The following is a 21,743-nucleotide window of genomic DNA, read 5'->3' as shown; positions in this document are numbered from 1 at the left end:
AAGGATGCAAATGATGGCAGCAAGTGACTTGCAAGATCCCCAATTTGTAAACTCACACACCTGCTTTTACGAAGTCTACTGAGAAGGTTCCAACTGGCAATTCTATATGGCTCAGAAAGAGGAGACATCTCCACCCAGACGTCAAGCGAAATAAGGCCAAATGTAGGGTTTGGCCACGGAGGTCCTAATAACCATGCTTCCCTCCCCGGATTGCTGAGGGGAACAAATTAGCCCCAGAGACAGGGTTAACCTCGGACTAGCCCGTCACAGCCAGTGCATGTAAAAGTTCACACATAGATATCCACAATCCTCCCTTCCTTTCAGCCACAGAGGGTTGAACTCTTAGTGGGCATAACTCTAAACAGCAAAAACAGTCAGAAAAGGAAGTGAGGTGATTAGCTTTTTCCCCCAACAGTCTGACCATTAGTGGAATTAAGCAAGGACAGAATTTCATCCCTTGCACTTGCTCTGCTGAGCCAGCGAGACCCAGGAAATAATGTCCATTGAAGACACTCATTTTGGGTTTTGGCCAGAGATTTTAAATATTTATTTGATCTTGAGCTTCTCAGCTTTGGACTGAACATTGTTTGAAAGTTCCAATTAAATTTACTACTTTCCGCTCTCTTGAAGCAGATTCGTCTTTGGATAACCTCGAATAAGAGTGGCAAACAAAGACGTATTCAAAAACCCTGTTTTACTTTCCAAAGCAATAGCCCCTGGTGGGGTAGCAGTCTTGACTTTTCTTTGAATCCATGTCTGCAGGCACAGAGGGAACACGCACCCAGAAATGTGCTTTCCCAGCGTGCTTTCCTCCAGGGTCATACTCTTTGGGGTATTAGTCATTCTTAACTCAAAAGATCAAAACTAAAGCTAAATAAAAGCTAAAAATGGGTGATTTGTCACCTAGCAAGCACCAATAAAATGTAACCACATGGAAAAATGAGTTAAGCCATGCCTGTCTTTTTCTTAAAGATAATTCCCTCTGATGTCATGTTTACATCCCTCCAAATACTTTCTGACCCAGATAGCCAAGCCCTGCCCTCATTCCTCCTTTCTGAGTCCACGGGCACTTTCCTCAAAGGAAAACGTTGCCGCACTGTTCTTTGGGGAGAATTGTGCTTTCTGATTGGAGCAGGTGCTGTGAACCTGAGCATACCAGGATTGGCACCGCTCACCTGCAGTTGCCCACACATCCAGCCAGCACATTTCCCTGTCCTCTTTCTAGCCTCCAGTCCCCAGCAAGACCATCCAGATGACTTCTAATACAACAGCAAACTCAAGTTCGGTTTTCTGAGCATAGACTTTGTAGAGAAGATAAACTTAGCCCTGGTCCATCGTTTCAAAAGATTATCTCACCTTGCCCAACTGTTGGTCTCCACCATGGGAACAATGGTCCAGGTGTAGACCTCGACCAGGGGTATTTTTATCTTCTTGATTACTGCATAATATGAATACAAATAACAAGAACAGACACACGAAAAATTATTAACACTAACATGAATAAATATTGTTAGATAACACTAATAATAAATTCATGTTTCTATTGGTAATAGCTCTGATATACACACTAGTAAAAACTTTCACATTAATAAGAATATACAAAACAGAAATAGACCCACAGACATAGAAAACAAACTTATAGTTACCAAAGGGGAAAGGGGGGTGGGGAGGGATAACTTAGGAGTTTGGGATTAATGTATACACACTACTATATATAAAATAGATAACCAACAAGGACCTGATGAATAGCACAGAGAACTATACTCAATATTTTGTAATAACCTATAAGGGAAAAGAATCTGAAAAAGAATACATGTATATATATGTGAATCATCTTGCTGTACACCTGAAAGTAACACAACATTGTAAATCAACTGTACTTCAATAAATAACAAACAAAAAACATATGCTTATACTGAAAACTCACTCTGTATCAAGATTTCTCTTGCACTATCTCTGGGTAGCTGTGAGTGGATCATATAATCTTCATTTTACATATAAAGAAACTAAGACCCCAAAGCGCTAAGTAACTTGCCTATATCATACAGCTAATAAAGACCAGGACCAGGGAGAATGCCCAGAGCTGACTGGGAAGCCCATTCAATTAACACTCTGCTTCTCTTCTCATCCATGGGGTCAGGTAAACCATCCATTAGAACAGAGTGGGGTTTGGTCCTCTGTCTTCATAGAAGAATCTGCATAAGGGAAGATTTGAGTTGAACCTACAGCCTCCATTTCTACTGGGTTTGACTATTTACCCTCCATTCTCACCAATGCACACCCAAAATCATCCAGTTGTGAACAGTCCTGCCTAAATGAACCAACATCTAGACATCATTTGAGCCAAATAGATGATGGGTCATTATTATGTATATTGGGAAAATGGGAGGGCTTGCAATCTCGTCTGTTAATCTAAGAATCCTTGTCTGTTAATCTAGGAACTGAAGGAAGAAAAGAGGAAGAAAAGGAGCGAGGAAGAGAAGGAAAGAGTAGCATTTATTTGTAATAGTAGTTAACATTTATTGAGTTGCACTAGTTAGTGAATTGCAGTAGGAGCTCTACATAGGTAATCTCACTGAATCCTTCCAACAACCCTAATGCAAATGAGAAAGATGGCCCCTGCTGAGGTTAAGAAATTTCTTTAGGTCACACAGCTGGTAAGTGGTGAAGATGGGATTCAGACCCAGAGCTGGTTGCTCAGGGAACCTGCAGGTTTTAGCCCAAGGCAGTAATGCCTCAGAGGTGGCAGGTGCTGTGCTAGACACTTCACATGACACCATGCACACTGCTGCAGCACTTAGTACAGTATGTAGTGAGTGACTCTTTCCTCCTTCTATCCTCCATTCATTGTGACTCTTTAGCATGATATACAAGGCCCTGCATAGTCTGTTCTTTGCCTAAATCTCAGCCTTAGCTCCTCTCATTCTGTCATCTAGGCATGTTGGAGCCCTGGCAGAGTCTCACCTCTGGTTCATTGTCACATGTGTTAGCGTCCTGGAGCACCTCTCCCTGCCCATTCACTTAGCTTACTTCTTCAATGCTTTCAAGATTTGGCCTAGGAGTTACTTCATCCAGAAGTCTTTCCCTGGGCTGCTCTGAGCATGGCTTAGATGTCTCCTTTGTATGCTTCCTCCACATCCCAAGCTGCTTCCCACTGTAGCACTCATCGTGCTGCCCTGTGCTTGTGGGGGCATCTGCCTACCTTCCCCTCCCCCCATACTTTGAAGCCCTTGAGTAGATAGACCATATCTGTATTGCATCCCCACCACTCAACACGGTGTCTGATACACAGTAGACATTCTAAGGATATTTCTGACATGAACAAATCAGAGTATGTCTTGCTGGCTGGATAGCTGGACGGAATGAAATTTGAGAATTGTTGCCATGAGTTGTTTGTTGTACACGCCGAAGCTTAGGCAACCTAATAAACCACAGTCCCTGACAGCCCTGAGGACAACGGAGAGGACAGCACAAGAATGAGTAAGATCAGTTAGGGATCAAGAGAAGCGCATTCTAGAGAGTCAGTAAAGAAACACCCACAGCTTACCAAGTTCAGTCCTCTTATTTTACAACTAGGGAAACTGGGGCACAGAGAAGAGAAATGGCCAGACAATGAGTTAGAGTCGAGTAAGAGAATTGAATCAGTTCTCTTGACGCCTCAAGCCCATGTTCTCCATTTTTTCCTCTTCCTGGGATGCATGGAATGGGATGTTGCCCACGTAAAATATTTGTTCTAATGAGGAGCCTGGGATTGAAATGGATTTCTCTTAATGAGAGGAAGTGTGTGGAGTGCCAAAGCCAGCAGAATTTGGCCAATAAAAGGCTGTAATGAGAGCTGCAGTTAGAGTTACACTGGGGTGATAGGAAGTGCATCAGATTCCCTGGAGAAGGAGTGAGACACAGAAGCTTCCCAAATATATAATACAACATCAAGAGATGTCCAGAGCTCTGGGTGACCGCCCTGATGATTCTTGGTCGTAGTACATGTATATAATTTCAGATGTGCATAGGGAGATGCATGAAATTAACAGGAAGATTTGATGCCAGAAAGTTCAATGAGTTGGGTTTGAAAACAGTAAACTCTGATGTACCTGTCTGATAATGCTGGGATCACTCTGTAACCTAGACCCAGGTCTCCAGACTACCACCCAGGGAATCTTACTCTACAAGTATTTACTCTTGGTCTCACTGCCTCAGGCTTCCTTCTTCTGTACATTCTTCGCAAAGAATTCAACATGATCTGGTTAAACTATAAATCAGATCTGTGTCACTTGGCTTTTTAATAGCCTTCCTCCATCACACTTAGAATGAAATTTGAACTCCACATCGTGGCCTGCCAGCCCCTAATGACATAACCCTGACCACCTCCCCAGTCTTCTGCTCTCCTTCTTCCTCAGTAGGCTCCAGCTACTGGTCCTACTGGTCTGTTTCTTTCTTTCTTTCTTTCTTTCTTTTTCATTTTTCCCCAACACTCCAAATTCTTTCTTGCCTCTGGGTTTTTTTACTTGTCGTTCTCTTCACCTAACTGTTCCTAAGACTGACCCCTTTTCATCGGTCATGTCTAAGATCAAATACCACGTTTTCAAAGAAGCCTTCTCTGACTGTTGCAGTGAAGCAGCCCCCTGCTGCCATCCACAATAAGTTACCCTCTGCTTATTCCCTCTGTGATATTCTTCACTATCTGAACTCGCTGTGTCTAAGTCAAGGTAAGTTCCTAGAGGACAGGGGCCTGTTCACCACTAAGTCTCTTAATGCTCAGAAAATCACCTGTCACCTTGAAAGTCGCCCACTGTATTCGGTTAATGAATAAATGAACACATTCATATAATAGAGGCTTATGGGGTATCTACTATGCACATTGTGGTGGGTACCCTGGGGGCAAGGAGATGAATTTGTCATGGCATCTACTCAGGAGGATGTTACAGACTCATAGAGAAGGGGATTCTGGTAATTGGTAGTGAACAAATATAACTCCAGTGCGATTTAGACATGACTGGAGTCATAGAAAAGAAATAGATAAAATGATGTGGGGGATTGTATGGGAGAGGTTAACTCCAAGTAGAGTCAGAGCCAAGGAGAATAGGTAGGATTTTCATGAAGATAGAAAGAAGAGGATGGTTTGCTTGCTGGGCTGTGAGCTCTGGAAGGATAAGGATACTGACTATTGTGTTCATTGTCTTATCTCCAGAGTTAAGAAATGTGCCTGGCCCATTACAGGGACTTCATGCATATGTATTGAGTGAATAAACAAATACATGAATGAGCTATTGCAATAACCATTTCTAAAATAGATTAAAATATGCTTGTGTCCATTTAATGGAAAAAACAGTCCCCTGTTCTTGTCATATTCCATTTATAATAATAGTCTCCTTTCATTTCTGTTAACGAAAGGAAGCACCCTCTTCCTCTACCTGCACCCACTCAAATTCCAGGATTATTGTTTTGGCAAGAAATTAGCATTGAAGGAGAAGCAACACTCATCCCTCTGCATTCTATCATCGAAAAAGAAATGGAACTAAAAATCTTGGGTGAGCAGGGACCTTCCTGCGCTCAGATCTGTCTGCGGCTGAGAAATGAAGATACCTAAGTAGGGGGAGTAGCTATGAGGATGAAGAAAAGCCTTTACAACCTCTGTCCACATGATTAATTTTTAACAGCTCTATTGAGGTTTAATTTACATGACATAAAATTCATTTCTTTCAAGTATGAAATAATCAGTGATTTGTAGTAGGTTTATAAAGTTGTGCAGCCATCCCATGATACAACTTTAGAACATTCCCATCACCCCAAGAATCTCTCTCAGGGCCATTATAGTCACTTCCCATCCCCACCCCCAGCCTCAGGCAACCACTAATCTGCATTCTATCTCTATCGATTTACCTTCTATGGACATGTCACGTGAACGGAATCATACAAGTCCACATCATTAATTTTTACGTCAAACTGTATACCTGTTTGTTATTTGGAGGGAGAATTTGAGCATACCATTTTTATTTTTTTGCATGGCTGACTTACCCTTTTTGTGCGTCAGTTTTTTCATCTATAAAATGGGACCCACAATGCTCCCGCACATGATTAAGGCGTTTAGTGCAATAACTGGTAAATAGTACGTGCTCAGTAAATCGTAACTATTGTTGCTGCTGCTGCTGCTGTTGTTATTATTACCATCTCTAAGATTTTCACCCCAGCACAGTTCAGCAAGACCAGAACAAAGACATCAAAATGGCACGTTAAAAAGGAGAGGAATTATTTCCATTCAGATTCTAGCAGAAGGAAGCCTGTTTCTATTCCAGGACTATCTGTTCCCGTTTCTTCTGTGCGGATAGGATATGGATGGATGTGAGTGGCCATCTCATTCGCTGCTGATTTACTGCCGAAGAAATGATTCTGGAATTCGAGTAGATGTGAGTGGAGGGAGAGGGTGTTTTTCTGCTCTATTAGAAATGAAAAGAGACCTTTAGTATGAGATCCAAGCGACAAGGACAGGGAACTGGTATTTCCATTAAGCAGACATAGTAGTGTTTTCATGTCTGACTATGGCGTCTCCATTAACGGGAAGATTGAAAAAATCCATTCCTGTATTAGAACTCTAGTAAAAATAAAGGTTGTTTTTTTTTTTTTCTCTTTTTCTGAAGGAAATGATTTCTTCCTCCTTTCAATTGAAAGAAAAAATAAATGTATATAGTTCCTGATTTGGAGTCAGGAGACCAAGATTCTGGGGCTGGCTCTGTCCCCAGAGCAGTTGACTGAGTAAACCAGCTCTCCTCTCTGGGTCTCAGTTTACCTTAGCTGTGAAAAGGGGAGGTTTGACCTTGGAAGCCCTTCTCCAAGGTGAAACTCAGTGTTTCTAAGGTGCAGGCATGGCTGATGATAGGTGGAGAAGAGCACAGAGCCATGAACTTTGCTACAATATCATGCATTTCATGGTTTGTGTTACTTCCTCATGAATCAAAAAACATTTATTCTTTCTTTAAAGCAGGGGCGAGCAAACTATGGCCTGTGGGCCAAATCCAGTCCACTTCCTTTCTTAGTAAATAATGTTTTCTTGGAACACAGCCACTCTCATTTGTTTACATGTTGCCTATGACAAAGCCTAAAACATTTACTGTCTGGCCCTTTACAGAAAAAAAATTTTTTTTTTTTGCTGAACTCTGGTTTAAAGAATTGATTGGTTTTATGAACCATTCTAAATAAAATTTTAAAATAAGTACAGTATAGAGTTGAGCAGTTTCAGAAAGCTCTGAGTAATGGCTAATATGAGTTGGCTAAGGTCACAGAGCTGGTGAGTAAGAGTAAGAAAAAGAGGCAGTAAAGGACGATGATGATGATGATGGTGTTGATAATGACACTTATTGACTGTTCAAGGAAGCAAGATAATTATCTAAATTCTTTATACTAATACATTTAATCCTCACGACTATCATTTTATAATCTCAAATTTATAAATAAGGAAAATAAGGTCTGAGAGTAGAAGAAACTTGCCCAAGGTCATAAAGTTAGCAAGTCATGGCTTGGGATATGGGACTATATGGTCTGGGATCATTTTTCTGTTACGAATGGGGAGACAGCAATCTGGAGAAGGAAAGGGGCTTGAACAAAATCCTTTATGACAAAGGAAAAGGAAACACAGGCTTCCTGATTCCACGACCAGGAGGCCATCACAGCATCTGCTAACCTGGTCCGTCTGCTAACTTACAGGAGATGTATGTATCTATATATTACATACCTGTTTTACCCAGCAGGCTATTAGATCTAGGAAGATAAGAATCACATCTTCTATTTCTTTTCCTAGAGCCCTAGCATGTGATAGGCATACACTAAGTGCCTGATTACAATGATAGCAAACATTCACTGATACAACATGATGTTACAAGAAACTGTTTTAGCACTTGGCCTGGATCACTCTAGGATCTACCACTACTGGGTCCTTAAAACAGTCCTGTATGTCAGGCACTCTCGTTATCTGTAAATATGACATACAAATGTTTAAAATGAAGACACGGAGACTCAGAAGTTCGGTAGTGTTCTCGTGGTCTCTTCGCTAGTGAGTGCTCAAGCTTGGATGTGAACTTGGGTGAAAGACCGTGCTCTAAGACCTGGTTACTCAGTGTGGCCCACCACCCAGCAGATGTGACATCACCTGGGAACTGATTAGAAATGCAGAAGCTCAGGCCTGTTGAGTCCTAATCTGCACTTCAGCAAGGTCCTCAGGTGGTTTGTATGCACATCAGGGTTTGAGAATCTTTGCTCTAAATCGGCATGCTAGGCTCTCTGTTGATTGAATAAGGAAAGGAGTAAATGAATGACTGCTTTCTATGCAATAGTGAAAAACAAACTGGTCAGACGAACGTTGTGCTCGAAGGCAAGGGTTCAAAGTGCTCACTGTATAAATCAAAGCTATTCCAAAACAAATGTTCTTTCTCCAGATTCTGTACTGATTGTACTGCTCCTCTAGGCTCCTAAAACCATCTCACTACAAATGTCTACGGTCTGTATTTATACCCTTGGCTGCACGATAACTACAGAAGCAAATGCTGTAGTCCTGAGTAACGAGCTGTGATCAGGCTGGGCTTTGCTTGTGACGCACCCAACGTGTGTTTTTAGGCAAGGAGCAGAGGGGAAATTGCCATCTGCTGAGTAACCTGTGAGTTACTATTTCCTGAAAAATCTAAACTTTTTCCAATTCATTTAACATGAATAAAAATACAAACTTAAGGCAATAGTCACTTTTGCCCCTGGAAAATGCCTCTGACTTTCTAGATATATTCGGAGGTGGCAGGATCTAGAGGGGTTCATTCAAAGTGGTAGCACTATTTTATGCTTGACTGTAATTTTTTTCAGACATAATAAAAAATGTTCACCAAATAATCAAAATAAGATTAAATTTTATGTTCTCCAGACCATGGAAATGCCCCTACAGCTTCAGGGAGATGTGAATCTGGGCAAGCACCTTACTGCCACTTCCTTGTAAGGTAACAAAGAGCAGTTATCTCTCTCTTCTGTAACCAAACCCTTTGCTTCTTCTGCCAGTTGTAATTTCTGTGATCCTTAGTTTTCTCACTGGTCAGAGGGAGGTAGTGGTGGCTACCATTATTGGATCTTGATAAAGGTAATTTTCCTTGAACTGTTTGTAGAGCCACTAACGGAGTGGTTTCCAAACGTTCTTGAGGATTGAAATAGCCTGTGAGCTTATGTATCTTCAGATCCCATTTCCCAATGGCTTAATTAGATAGGTCAAAGATAAGACCCAGAAATCAGCATTTTCGACGGTTTCCAAGGTATTTTAACCCACATGGTCTAAAGACCATAATTTGATGTCTGTCTCCAATGGTTCTTCGCATTTCTCTAATGCAAATTTCAACTCCCTAGGCAATTATGGGCCCCCAACAGGTTAAGCCCAAATTTGAGGTAATGTCTTTAGCACTTAGGGGCAAACCCCATGTGTGCTCTTGCCCCTGGGGTATCAAGCGGGGCTGAACCTCAAGGACATACTCAGAGGGGGAAAAATGACAAAGAGGCAGGACCAGGGAGTGAAAAGCTTTGCTTTGGGCTAGAGTGGCTGTGAGTTAAGTGTATCCATTTGCATCTCAAATCTTAACCAGGTGGCAGGTGACGGGGCCATTCCCCTGCTGCCACACTGTGTAGGACACCCCAGAGCATGTCCCACCACACCTTTGTGAGGGCCTGTGCTCAGTGTACCCGACTGTGATCCCACTCAGCAGATTCCATTCAACTGTTTTTATGAACAATTGGACTTGGTTGGATTCCTTTTCACTTGTTGAGGTAGCAGCTTTACCCCTGTTATCACTCATACTCACGGCAATCTGTTCTTATGTGCCCAATAAACTCTTAAGACACACGGAAAAAAATGGTGCTAATTTCTCCAAGACTGCTTGCATAATTTTTATATCTTGCTTGTTCTGTAATGGGACGGGAGCCGGTCCACTTATTTATTATGTAAATTCAGAACTCAAGTCAGGGCAATATCTTACCATTCATTCTAATATCTGGGCTGTGTTCATATTTCTCTTTTTTTCCCCCCACACCCAAGATTTCTCTTATCTTAATCAAAATAAAATATTTGGAGGACCAATTTATGATATATATATATATTTATATATATATATATATATATATATATATATATCTATCTCAAGATCCAAGATGAAGAGTTTGCTTATGGTTATTTCAACAGTTCGAGTCCACCAATGCATACTGTCTGCTGGGTGTCAGGTATGGATACTTGCAGTGATATGGAAAGTAAATTTTTACTTTATTAATAATATTAATTGATGCTCTAAATTATTATCAATAAATGACATTAAACAGTTTGCACATATTATGTGACTAAATGTGGCTAAGTCAATCTGGCTAAGTTATATATTACTATTCTTATTAAGAACTTGAAATTAAGAAGCAACTGTCATAGATTAATTGACAAAGTCAAATTTTGAACCCAGGATCATCAGAGACCAGAGGCTGGGTGTTTTATCATAACATTTTGCCTCTCTCAAAAGGGAAGAATGTGACATCTGAACTTGATGGGGAGGTCAAGCTCCAGATGACTTGGCAGCAGAGTGGACAATTCACTGCCCACCCTGAGCCTCAGAAGTTTATGCTGGTTGGTGGCCACCAACCCTCCCCCCTCCCCCCAGCTCTAATATTATATGAATCTTTAAACTAACTCTAAGATCACTCTGTTGGAGAGGCTTGATAGTTCCCGACCTTTTTGTGATCCTTTAGAAAGGGATAAAGTTCTGCTATGATGAATGAACCCATATATATATATATATTTTTTTTTTTGGCGGCACACGGGCCTCTCACAGTTGTGGCCTCTCCCGTTGTTGAGCACAGGCTCCGGACACGCAGGCTTACGGGCCCAGCCGCTCCGCGGCATGTGAGATCCTCCCAGACCGGGGCACGAACCCGTGTCCCCCGCATTGGCAGGCGGACTCTCAACCACTGCGCCACCAGGGAAGCCCAACCCACATATTTTTCAAACTGAGAAAACACTGAAAGCAAAAGGGGACACTATTAATAATTACACCTGGACATTAGGCAAAAGCCATGATGGTCCTGAGCAAACCAAGAAGTATGGTCATCATAGCTATGATATGCTACTCTCTCTAAATTCACAGCTGCTAACCGAATGTGCTCAATAACATGAAAGATGAATGCCTCTGGAGAAAACACAAGGAAGGGAGCAGGGAAAAGAGCTGACGAGATGGGCCAAAGTTAAATTACTGCCAGATCAAGATGAGAGGAGTGTGGAAAAGAGACTATGCAGTAAGAGGAGACACATGCAGAGGAGTATACAAAATATTCCTAACTTCTCCGTTGTGCTTTAAGGTGGACCCCGGACCGTGGCGCCTCTATTCATAATAATGACACATACTCAGAACAAGATTTTTCAGGATTCTTGTAATTCTATCTCTATGCATTGCAACTGCTGCTAGGCTACATTTCTCTTTGAACAAAGACTCTGTGGGGCTGACAGATGTGTCAGCCACGGGTAGGTCATATCTTATCTCAGAAATAGAAGCTGACAGATAATCCTATTCCAAAACAGTCCCCCAAGCCATGAGGCCACAGAGAACATGGCTCTCCCAGACTTGGCAGCTGGGATGCCAGGAGCTCACATTAACTATGGCTTATGAATTGCTATCCTGACCTTTCATATTCAAGGGGACAGCTCTCCTTTTTTTTTGACAAAATGTGAATTCTTAGGAGAAAGACACATACACAGATGTCATCTGCATCTTGCTCCTACTCTCAGCCATCCTTTGGAGAATTAAGCACACATATTAAGAGGATAAAGTGGGTCAAACCTTATTAGGCCTTGGGAATTCAATGACGAATAATACTTGGTTTTTGCTTTTGATGAAATTAATGCTTAGTTTTAAGAAAAACAAATATATATATAGAAAATTCAGTATATTACTATCCGTTTACAAAAACTTTTCCATACCCAACATTATACATATATGTCATTTACTCTTCATATCAACCCAGTAAGGTAGGTTTTATTATCCCAGTTCAAAGGACCCAACACATACAAGGCAAGTAGCAAGCCACGATCTCAACAAACATCTGTTTCCTCCTACACTCACTCTCTGTTCACACCCCGATAATGGCTTCTCACTTTGCTCATAGGAAAAGCCAGATTTCTTACTATGACCTAAACAGCTCTACTGTCACTTGCCAAATTTATAGGTTTCCCCTCAGTCTGGACACATGATTGGACTGTACTTGTGGACTCCATATTTTGGGTCAGTCCAAGTAATCAGTTCAGTCCAAAGAGTTACGTGCGGAAATAATCTGTGTCACTTCCAGGCTGTATTATTGCATTACCCAGGTGACACTGGGGTGGGGCGGGGGGTGCGGAGGGGGGAATCTCTTTTTTCCTTATGCCAAGGTTACCAGCAATATTACAGACATTAGTCGCTTCATCAGCCTGGGTTCTAGAGTGAGGAAGACAGTGGGCGTGTGGGAGCAGAGGTCTCTCTCGGCCCATGATGGGCATGAGGCTTGTGGGAGAAGCCACTGAGATCCCAGAGTTGTTGATTACTCCATCATAGCCTGCCTCCCCCGACTGACACAGATGCTTTATTTTATTTGGGCTTAACGTGTCATTACTCATCATATAGTTGAAATGTTTTTCATGCTATTTTCTGCCATCCGCCCTAAAATGCTAGCTCTGTGAGAGCAAGGAATGTTGCCATTTTTGTTCCCTGAGATGTTTACCATGAGAAGACCAGTGCGTGACTCATTGTAGGCACTCAATAGATCTTTGTTGAATGAAGGTAAGAACAAAGCTACCTCATGACACCTGTGAATGGTGAGACAGAGTTAGCTGAGGGTGCTGTTAGAACACAGGGGAGACTGATCCAGAACAAGGCTGAATTTGTCTTCCCCTGTCTGACTTCAAGGCCTGGTGAGTGCCTGCAGCATTGTGGGAATCAGTATATGATGGTTGAGCTCTTACAATAAAGAGCTTCCGCTGTGGTTCTCAGAACCAAGTGGCTCACCATGAACACATGCATTAATAATTACTCCATTCTCCTAGTGGTGAGACCTTCATCCATCACCTTGGAGGTCTTAGTCATGCCTTAGTCATGCCCAGTGACAGCTCCATCCAGCTTTCCCTAATGGCATTCCTCTCCTCCTTTCTCTATGTTCATTCTTCTTTAACTCACACACTCACGTGTGCCTTGGACATTTAGCCCCAAAAGACGCCTCCCTCCTTTCAGGACAAAGTAGCTCTTTGTCCCCATGTCATTGGAGATATTTCTCCCAGATTTCAGCCGCAGGAAACTGTTAGGGACAGACAGGTGTATCTCTCAAAAGATTCTAAAGGAGATATGCCCTTCTCACCAAATATTTTTACACACTGGAAATAATGTTGGCTTCTCTTTATCCCTGCATGAATGCGCTTCTAATGGATGTCCATTAGTTGCTCTTCAGACATCTGAAATACAAAACTCCAAATCAAAACTCATCTCTTTCTCTTCTTGAATTCCTTCCCTATTTAGGAGTTGACTTCCAAATACCCAAGCACTCATTTTTACCCAACTTGCCACCTTTACTTAAAACAAGGAAGTCAAAGATCTTCAAGCTATTGTCACACGTTTTATCAGTCAGGGTTCTCCAGAGAAAGAGAACCAGTAGGAGAGATAGATAGATAGATAGATAGATAGATAGATAGATGATAGATAGACAGATGATACATAAAATTGGCTCACATGATTGTGAGGGCTAGTGAATCTAAGATTTGTAGGGCAGGATAGCAGTATGGAAATTCAGGTAAGAGTTGACATTGCAACCTTAAGTCCAAAATCTATACAGAGACCAGCATGCTGGAAACTCAGGCTGGATTTATATGTTGCAGTCTTGAGGCAGAATTCTCTTTTCTCAGGTAAACTTTAGTTTTACTCTTATGGTCTTCAATTGATTGAATGAGACACATTGTCAAGGGTAATCTCCTTTATATTTAAAGTCCCTGATAGTAAATGTTCACCACATCTACAAAGTACCTTCAGCCAACATCGAAACTATTGTTTGACCAAGCAACTGGGCACCATAGCCTAGCTAAGTTGACACATAAAATTAATTAGATTATTAATTAGTTGTCGTGGTGACAACTCCACATTCTTTAACCCATAGAAGATATTATTAATCAATCATTGCACTTTCCCAGATGAATTCAGATGAGGTTTTGTGATTCTTCTCCCAACAGCATTGCTGCCAGCTATTACCAATCGATCAATTCTGGCAAGCTTATACTTTTAAAAGCAGTTCTGTTTTTCTCTGCTACTTAATGGCTCTCCACTGCCTAAGATTCCTTATGTAAAGCATGTTTCACAAAACTTTAATCTGACAAAATAGTCTGTGAAAAAAGAGGTTTTGTAGTCAAAAGGTTTATTATAATTGACATATCATGACTCTTTCCAAAAATCTCAAGAGCTCCTACAGGGACCAAAACAATTACAGTTTGGTAACCCAGCTTTTCCCAAATCTGTCTGACCACACAAATCATTCTTAACATTATAATCACTAACACTGAGGAAAACACATTTTGGGAAATGTGCCTTGTCACTCAAGGCCTTTTCATATCTGATATCAACTATCTTTCCAAACCAAATATCCTTTGAATCAGTGTTCCTCTAACATCCCCTATGCTATCTACGTCCTGCTTGTCTCTCAATTTGCTCAATTAAAACCATTCCACAGTAGCTGTGTCAATATCCTTTGTAACAGAAATAATATTATGTGCTCAATGAAACTTCTGCTGTTCAAGGCATACAGAATAAAACATATTTCCCAGGATCCTTTGAAGTTAGGGTTGGGGTTAGGGCCATGCTACTGAGTCTGTCCCTTGTGATGTGAATGAAATGGATTAAGGCACTTCCAGGCGTGGCTTCTCAACCTTTCATTGATTCTCCACTCTTTCTCTCTCTCTCTTTGGTCATATGGCCAGAAACATAGAGCTGTCAAAGGATAGAGCCACATGAAACAAGACACCTGTGTCTTTAGTCACCACTTAGAAGAGAACCCTGAGGAACCCCAACAGAATATGAGGAAGACATTCTCGTTATGTTAAGCCTCTGTGTTTGGGGGCTTTATGTCACAGCAGCTAGTGCTAATTATCCTGACTCTTGCACTCTTCCTATAGCCTAATCTTACGCCTTGGCTGGAATAGACTTTTTTTTTTCCTCAGACTCCCATAATATAATATTTTGGCCCACTCATAACAGATATCATTGTCTACCTCTCATTAGAATGATTTATGTTGCTATTATATCTCTATTCCTAGACTTTGAGCTTCTTGAAGGCAAGATCTATATCCATTTCATCTCTGTACCCCTCCACCTCATTTTGGAGAATGAATTGTATATGGTAGTCATCAAGGATTGTTGGATAAAAGATGACATGAAGGCATTCACACTCTTTTTTTTTGGCCGCATGGCACAGCATGGAGGATGCAGGAATCTCATTTACACTGACCAGGGATCGAATCCAGTGGCCCCTGCAGTGGAAGCACAGAGTCTTAACCACTGGACCTCCAGGGAAGTCCCCAAGGGCACTCACATTCTAACAGAAAGTGTCATCATAGGGAGACAAAGCTGTGAGCTTAAGGGAGTTTAAGACCTGTAACATTTGGCAGGGACTCTTTGTTGCCAGCTTTGATTATGCTGGTCAGATGGACTCATACTCATCCCCCTGTATAAGTCTCTGGTACCTGTCAATGTAATACAAAGCCAGACTGAAGATTGGAAGACACTCAGATTTTGGAAGTTGACAGTACTTGTCTGAATCCCAATCCGCTCACTTCTAAGCCTCAGTTTCTTTGTCTTTAAATACGACAATCATCTCTATTTCAGGGGACTGCAAGGTGGATTAAATGAAATCTTGAATATAAGGTACCCAATGGAGGGCCCGGCACATGAGGAAGTGCTCTGCAAAATGGAAGATCACTCCGCCTGGGTTGTTGCCGTTGAGCTGTCAGCAGCGGCCATCTTGGCCTGGGGAAGCATGCCAGAGCCCTAGAGGAAATTGGGTGGCTTTTAAGCAGAGTTGATTAAATATGATTTTGCAGCTCCTGCTGAGAGACGAGCTGCAAGGGAACAGCTGTGTTGTTTTCTTGGGGAATCAAGGATTGATTAAGAAGTCCTCTTAAAAGACGAGTTTTGACGCCACTGAGCAGTTTGTTTAGTAAATGAAGTCCTCTCTCAAAAATCCGTGGCTAAATGGTGAGGTTGGAACAAAAAGTTAGTGACAGTTTTCTTTCTTCATTGATACTGACAGATTAAAACATACATCTATCAGTGGGCCTTCCTGCTTCAGTCTGAGCTAATCCAACACTGATGTAGCTCTCTTTCTCAGTGAAAAAATGGCCAATTAGAGCAAAGCATAGCCTAATCTTTTACATAAACATATTAGAAAAAGGAGTCCCTGGGTGGAAATTTAAAGTGGGGAAGTATCACTCTATTCCTGTAACTGTCATCCTTCTTCCTCTGGGAGTGGTTACGAAGAATGCAAGGTTGATGAGGGGAAGACACACAGTTTGTGGTCTGTATTTGTTTTTCTTTGGTTTTGGTTTTTCTCTAGAAGTGTCAGTGAAATGAGGCAAAAAGTGAATTCAAGAGACCTGGGCTCAAGTCCTGGCTTGCCTACTGTGTCATCCTGAGGTTGATCCCTTCCCTTCTCTGGGCCTCAGTTTCCCGGACATAGGAAGGAGTCACATTGGGCAACCTCAAAGCCCTCCCTGCCATTCCACTAAGTTTAACATCTTAGGATTCCTTTTCATACATTCCCTGGGCTTGTGGAAAGAAAGAAAATGGTTGCCTTTGAGGTGGAATTGAGAGACTTCGTTTAAAAAGGAACATTTAGTCTGGAAGAAAAATAATGAGAAAGTTCTGTTCAGTTCTCCAATTAAAAGATAACTGTCAATCCCAACATATGAAATAGATAACTAATAAGGACATACTGTATAGCACAGGGAACTCTACTCAATACTCTGTAATGGCCTATATGGGAAAAGACTCTAAAAAAGAGTGGATATATGTATATGTATAACTGATGCACTTTGCTGTATGCCTGAAACTTACACAACACTATAAATCAACTATATCCCAATAAAAATTAAAAATAAGAAAGATAACTGTCAAAGTTGAAGTAGCTAAATGGAGCAAAAAGAAGTTGATTTTTGGTTTATTGAACTTCTCTGTGCTCATCAGTTATTATTCATAATTTGCTCTATATGCAAAGACCATGGCAGGAAGGATTCTAAACCAAACCCCACAAATCCTGTCTCCTCAGATGAGTAGGACCCAATATTTACTGAGCCCTCATGATTTGCAGGCACTATGCTAGGTGATCTATAAACTTTATTTCATTTTTCCTCACCACAGCAAAGAGGATGTAGAGATATTCTCATTTCACTAATTAGAGACAGGAAGTCAGTTGCCCAAGGTCATGAAATCAGGGACGGCTCTAGAATGCAAAGCCACCTCCTTCAGGTGCTCCCACAGAATAGCTCTTCTATCCTGTTATACCTCCTGGTGTCCTTCATTTTTCCCTTTCACAAATGTTTACCGAAGGCCTGCAGCAAAACAGCTTCTAGGGGGTGGTTCTGTGGCGAGACAGAAAGGGCTCCTGTTCTTAGAGAACTTGTATTCTAGCTGGGAGGTGGCAGAAAACAAGCAAAATCATAAATAGAAATATACAAAAAATTGCAGAGAATAGTAAATAAGATACAGGCAATAAGTTTAGAGTAAATGTAAAGAAGGAGTGGGTGGCTGCTTTATATTGGGTGGTTTGAAGCATCTCTCTCTGAGGATGTGACATTTAAGCTGAGACCTTGGTAAAAGCATCTGACCTCTCTGAGCTTCGGGTTTCCCAGCCGCAATATGGGGAATAGTAAAATATGCCCAGACAACAGGATTTTGGAGAGGAGCAAATGGGACTGAGAAGGCTAACTGCTTAGTGCACAGTAAGATCCTTGCAAATGCAAGGGTTTAACACTCGAGTGCTAAATCCCTATATGAAGCAATTTGTACTTGAAGGTTTAGGATTCCTCAGTATGAGAGTAAACCATAGTACTAGTAGTAGTAGTAGTAATAACAAAAGTTGGGACTTCCCTGGTGGTCCAGTGGTTAAGACTCTGCGCTCCCAATGCAGGGGGCCCAGGTTCGATCCCTGGTCAGGGAACTAGATCCCACATGCATGCCACAACTAAGAGTTCACAAGCCACAACTAAGGAGCCCACCTGCCGCAACCAAATAAAAATACTTAAAAAAAAAAGTTTACTGAGTGCTTACTATGAGCAAGGCAGTGCTCTCAATACTTTGCATGTATGAGATGATTTAATCCCCTTAATCCCTCTAAGAAGCAAACGGTATCATTAGTTTCATTTTATAGATGCTGAAACCAAGGCTCACAGAGGTTGAGTCAGTGGCCAATTTTATGCAGAGGGCCTGGTGGAGCCAGGCTTTGGACTCAGGTGCTCTGGATCCCGAGGCAGTGTCCTCACCATCAAACTTTGCTATTTCACCTATAATTGCTTTTAAAAAAATAAAAAATTAGGTACAGCTGATTTACAATGTTATATTAGCTTCATGTGTATAGCAGAGTGATTCAGCACTGCATTAAAAGTTATTACAAACTAGGGCTTCCCTGGTGGCGCAGTGGTTGAGAGTCCCCCTGCCGAGGCTAGGGGACACGGGTTCGTGCCCCGGCCCGGGAAGATCCCCCATGCCGCGGAGCGGCTGGGCCCGTGAGCCATGGCCGCTGAGCCTGCGCATCTGGAGGCTGTGCTCCGCGACGGGAGAGGCCACGACAGTGAAAGGCCCGCGTTCCGAAAAAAAAAAAAAAAAAAAAAAGCTATTACAAACTAATGGCTATAATTCCCTGTGCTGTATAATATGTCCTGTTGCTTATCTATTTTATGCAGAGTAGTTTGTGTCTCTTAATCCCATACCCTTATCCTGCCCCTCTCCCCTTCCTTCTCCCCACTGGTAACCACTAGTCTGTTTTCTATATCTGTGAGTCTATTTTTATTTTGCTGTATACATTTTTTGTTTTATTCTTTAGATTCCACGTGTGATATCATACAGTGTTTGTCTGAATTATTTCACTACGTATAATATTCTTTAGGTCCAGCCACATTGCTGCAAATGACAGAATTTCACTCTATTTATGGTTGAGTAATATTCCATTGTATGTATATACCACATCTTCTTTATCCATTCCTCTGTTGATAGACAATGTGAGTTGCTTTCATATCTTGGCTATGAACTTTGGATTTTTTCTAATTAGTGCTTTCATTTTTTCCAGATACATATTCTAGGAATGGAAGTGCTGGGTCATATGGTAGCTCTAGTCTTAATTTTTTGAGGAACCTCCATCCTGTTTTCCATAGTGGCTGCACCAATTTACATTCCCACCAACAGTGTGAAAGGGTTCCCTTTTGTCTACATTCTATCCAACATTTCTTGTAGGCTTTTTGGTGACAGTCAACTGACAGATGTGAGGTGATACCTCACTGTTGTTTTGATTTGCATTTTTCTAGTAATTAGTGATACTGAGCATCTTTTCATGGGCCTGTTAGCCAACCGTGTGTCTTCTCTGGAAAAAGGTCTATTCAGGTATTCTGCCCATTTTTTGATTGGGTTGTTTTTTTGATATTGAGTTGTATGAGCTGTTTATATATTTTGGATATTAACCCTTTGTCAGTCATATCATTTGCAAATATTTTCTCCATTCAGTAGGTTGTCTTTTCATTGTGACGATGTTTTCCTTTGCTGTGCAAAGGCTGTTAAGTTTAATTAGGTCCCATTTGCTTATTTTTGCTTTTGTTTCTTTTGCTTTAGAGACACCACACAACTGTGGTCAATTAATCTATGACAAAGGAGGCAAGAATATACAAGGGAGAAAAGACAATCTCTTCACTAAGTGGTGCTGGGAAAACTGGACAGCTACATGTAAATGAAATTAGAACACTCCCTCACACCATTACAAAAATAAACTCAAAATAGACTGAAGACCTAAATGTAAGACCTGAAACCACAAAAATCCTCGAAGAGAACATAGGCAGAACACTCTTTGACATAAATCGTAGTAATTTTGTTTTGGAACTGTCTTTGAAATGAAACTGTCCCCCTTTAAGAGTCCCCCTAAAACCGAGTTCCCTTACCAAGCTTAAGAATAAATCTCTCTGTCCAAAACTTTGTTCCCTTTCTTGTCCCCTCTGACCTCAATCCTGTGCTAACTGAACACTTACCAACCAGAGTCAGACGACTAAGATTGCTGTTGTCGTATCATCATTACTGTTCAAACTCAGGTTGTTTCTCTAGGGCATGATGAGCTCACAGACCCCCAAGCTGTGGACCACCTGGCCAGAGAATCCTAAACCAGAGACACCCTGACTCCCAATAAGAAATATCACAGAAATGTCACGAAATGATGATTAATCCCAGCCTCTTTGTTCTTCCCCTTTGAAAAAGAAGGAACTCAAAGGCCAGGTTGGAGTGCATCTGAGGCTTGTCATCTGCTCCCTTGCTGGGTGCCCCGCAATATATCCTTACTTTGCTGCAAACTCCTGCTGTCTGAGTTGGGCTTTCTGTGCCGCAGGCAAACAAGCTCTTTGCTTGGTTACAGAAACCAGATCTCCAAAATCCCCTCTCCTCCTACCAAGTGTGGGTGAAAATGCCTGTGAACCCCATATTGCCTTTGCACTGTTTAGTTTTGCACCAGACGTGATGGCCTTGGCCTGTAGGATGATCTGTCTGACGGGCAAACACACAGCACTGGATTTCTCCGAAGGACTTGAGATCCTCCTAGCACTCAAAGGACTCTAAGAATGTGCTTCAGGATGAGAAGCACAAGATAATAACAGCAAGCTTCCTAAAGAAGTGAGCTCCCCACTACCAGAGGTATACAGATAGAGGCTTGATGGTCCTTTGTCAGGGGTGTTGTATAATGAACATTACAGATTAACGAGAGCATTGATCTAAGATCTCCTCAGCGCTAAAATCCCACCTTCTGATAGAGATATACAATAAGGGTCTTCTCTGTCTTTCTGTGCTTATAGATGAGGTAGGAAGCTGCCTATAAAATAACACTGCAGTGCCACCCCTCCCTCCTTCCCAAGTGTACAATCCACACATGACAGTCTTGTAGGGGAACAAAATTTTCCACCCCAAAATGTGTCTCTGTGGCATGAGGGTTAATTCAGACTGATTGTTTTTAAGAAACGCAAGTCTTTCTTTTTACCTCCCCCTAGCTGCCTAAAGAATGTGGATCGGGGACCTGTTCCAGGAAGGGAACTATTCCCGTGGATAAGTGTAGTGTGAACTGGGTGTGGAGACAGGGAGGAGCCTTGCAAAGCCTGTTTGTTAAAATTCCTCTCTGCGTCCCATTGTCTCTGCAAGGACCCAGCAAACATTCATTTACCGAGCATTTACTTATCCATCTCCATGTGAATAGCCTTCCTCCCCTTTGAAGTCCCAAACCTTTACCCCCAACATCCCCTTTTGTCTTTAGCTGAAGATGGTATTTAAGGTGAGGGTTTCAGACGTTTGGCGAGTACTCCATTCTTCTGGGTCTTTGCGGCCTATACATGTGATTAAACTTTTGTGTGACTTTCTGCTGTTAATTTTGCCTCACGTCAATTTAATTCTTAGGCCAGCCAGAAGAACCTAAAAGGGTAGGGGAAAATGTCTTCCTCCCCGACACTCTCAACC

The 21,743-nt window shown here is 41.7% G+C and overlaps 1 non-coding gene across 1 annotated transcript; it reads left to right on the top strand.

Moving 5' to 3' along the window:
* Positions 1-18,137: 18,137 nt before the first annotated feature.
* Positions 18,138-18,210, top strand: TRNAG-CCC (transfer RNA glycine (anticodon CCC)). The gene has a single exon. It is a non-coding gene; the product is annotated as a tRNA-Gly (tRNA).
* Positions 18,211-21,743: the final 3,533 nt, after the last annotated feature.

The sequence above is a fragment of the Phocoena phocoena genome, chromosome 6 (genome assembly GCF_963924675.1).
Source record: "Phocoena phocoena chromosome 6, mPhoPho1.1, whole genome shotgun sequence".
NCBI classification, from domain to species: Eukaryota; Metazoa; Chordata; class Mammalia; order Artiodactyla; family Phocoenidae; genus Phocoena; species Phocoena phocoena.
The sequence above is the reverse complement of the archived record's forward strand: the minus strand, read 5'-3'. Positions and strand labels throughout refer to the sequence as shown.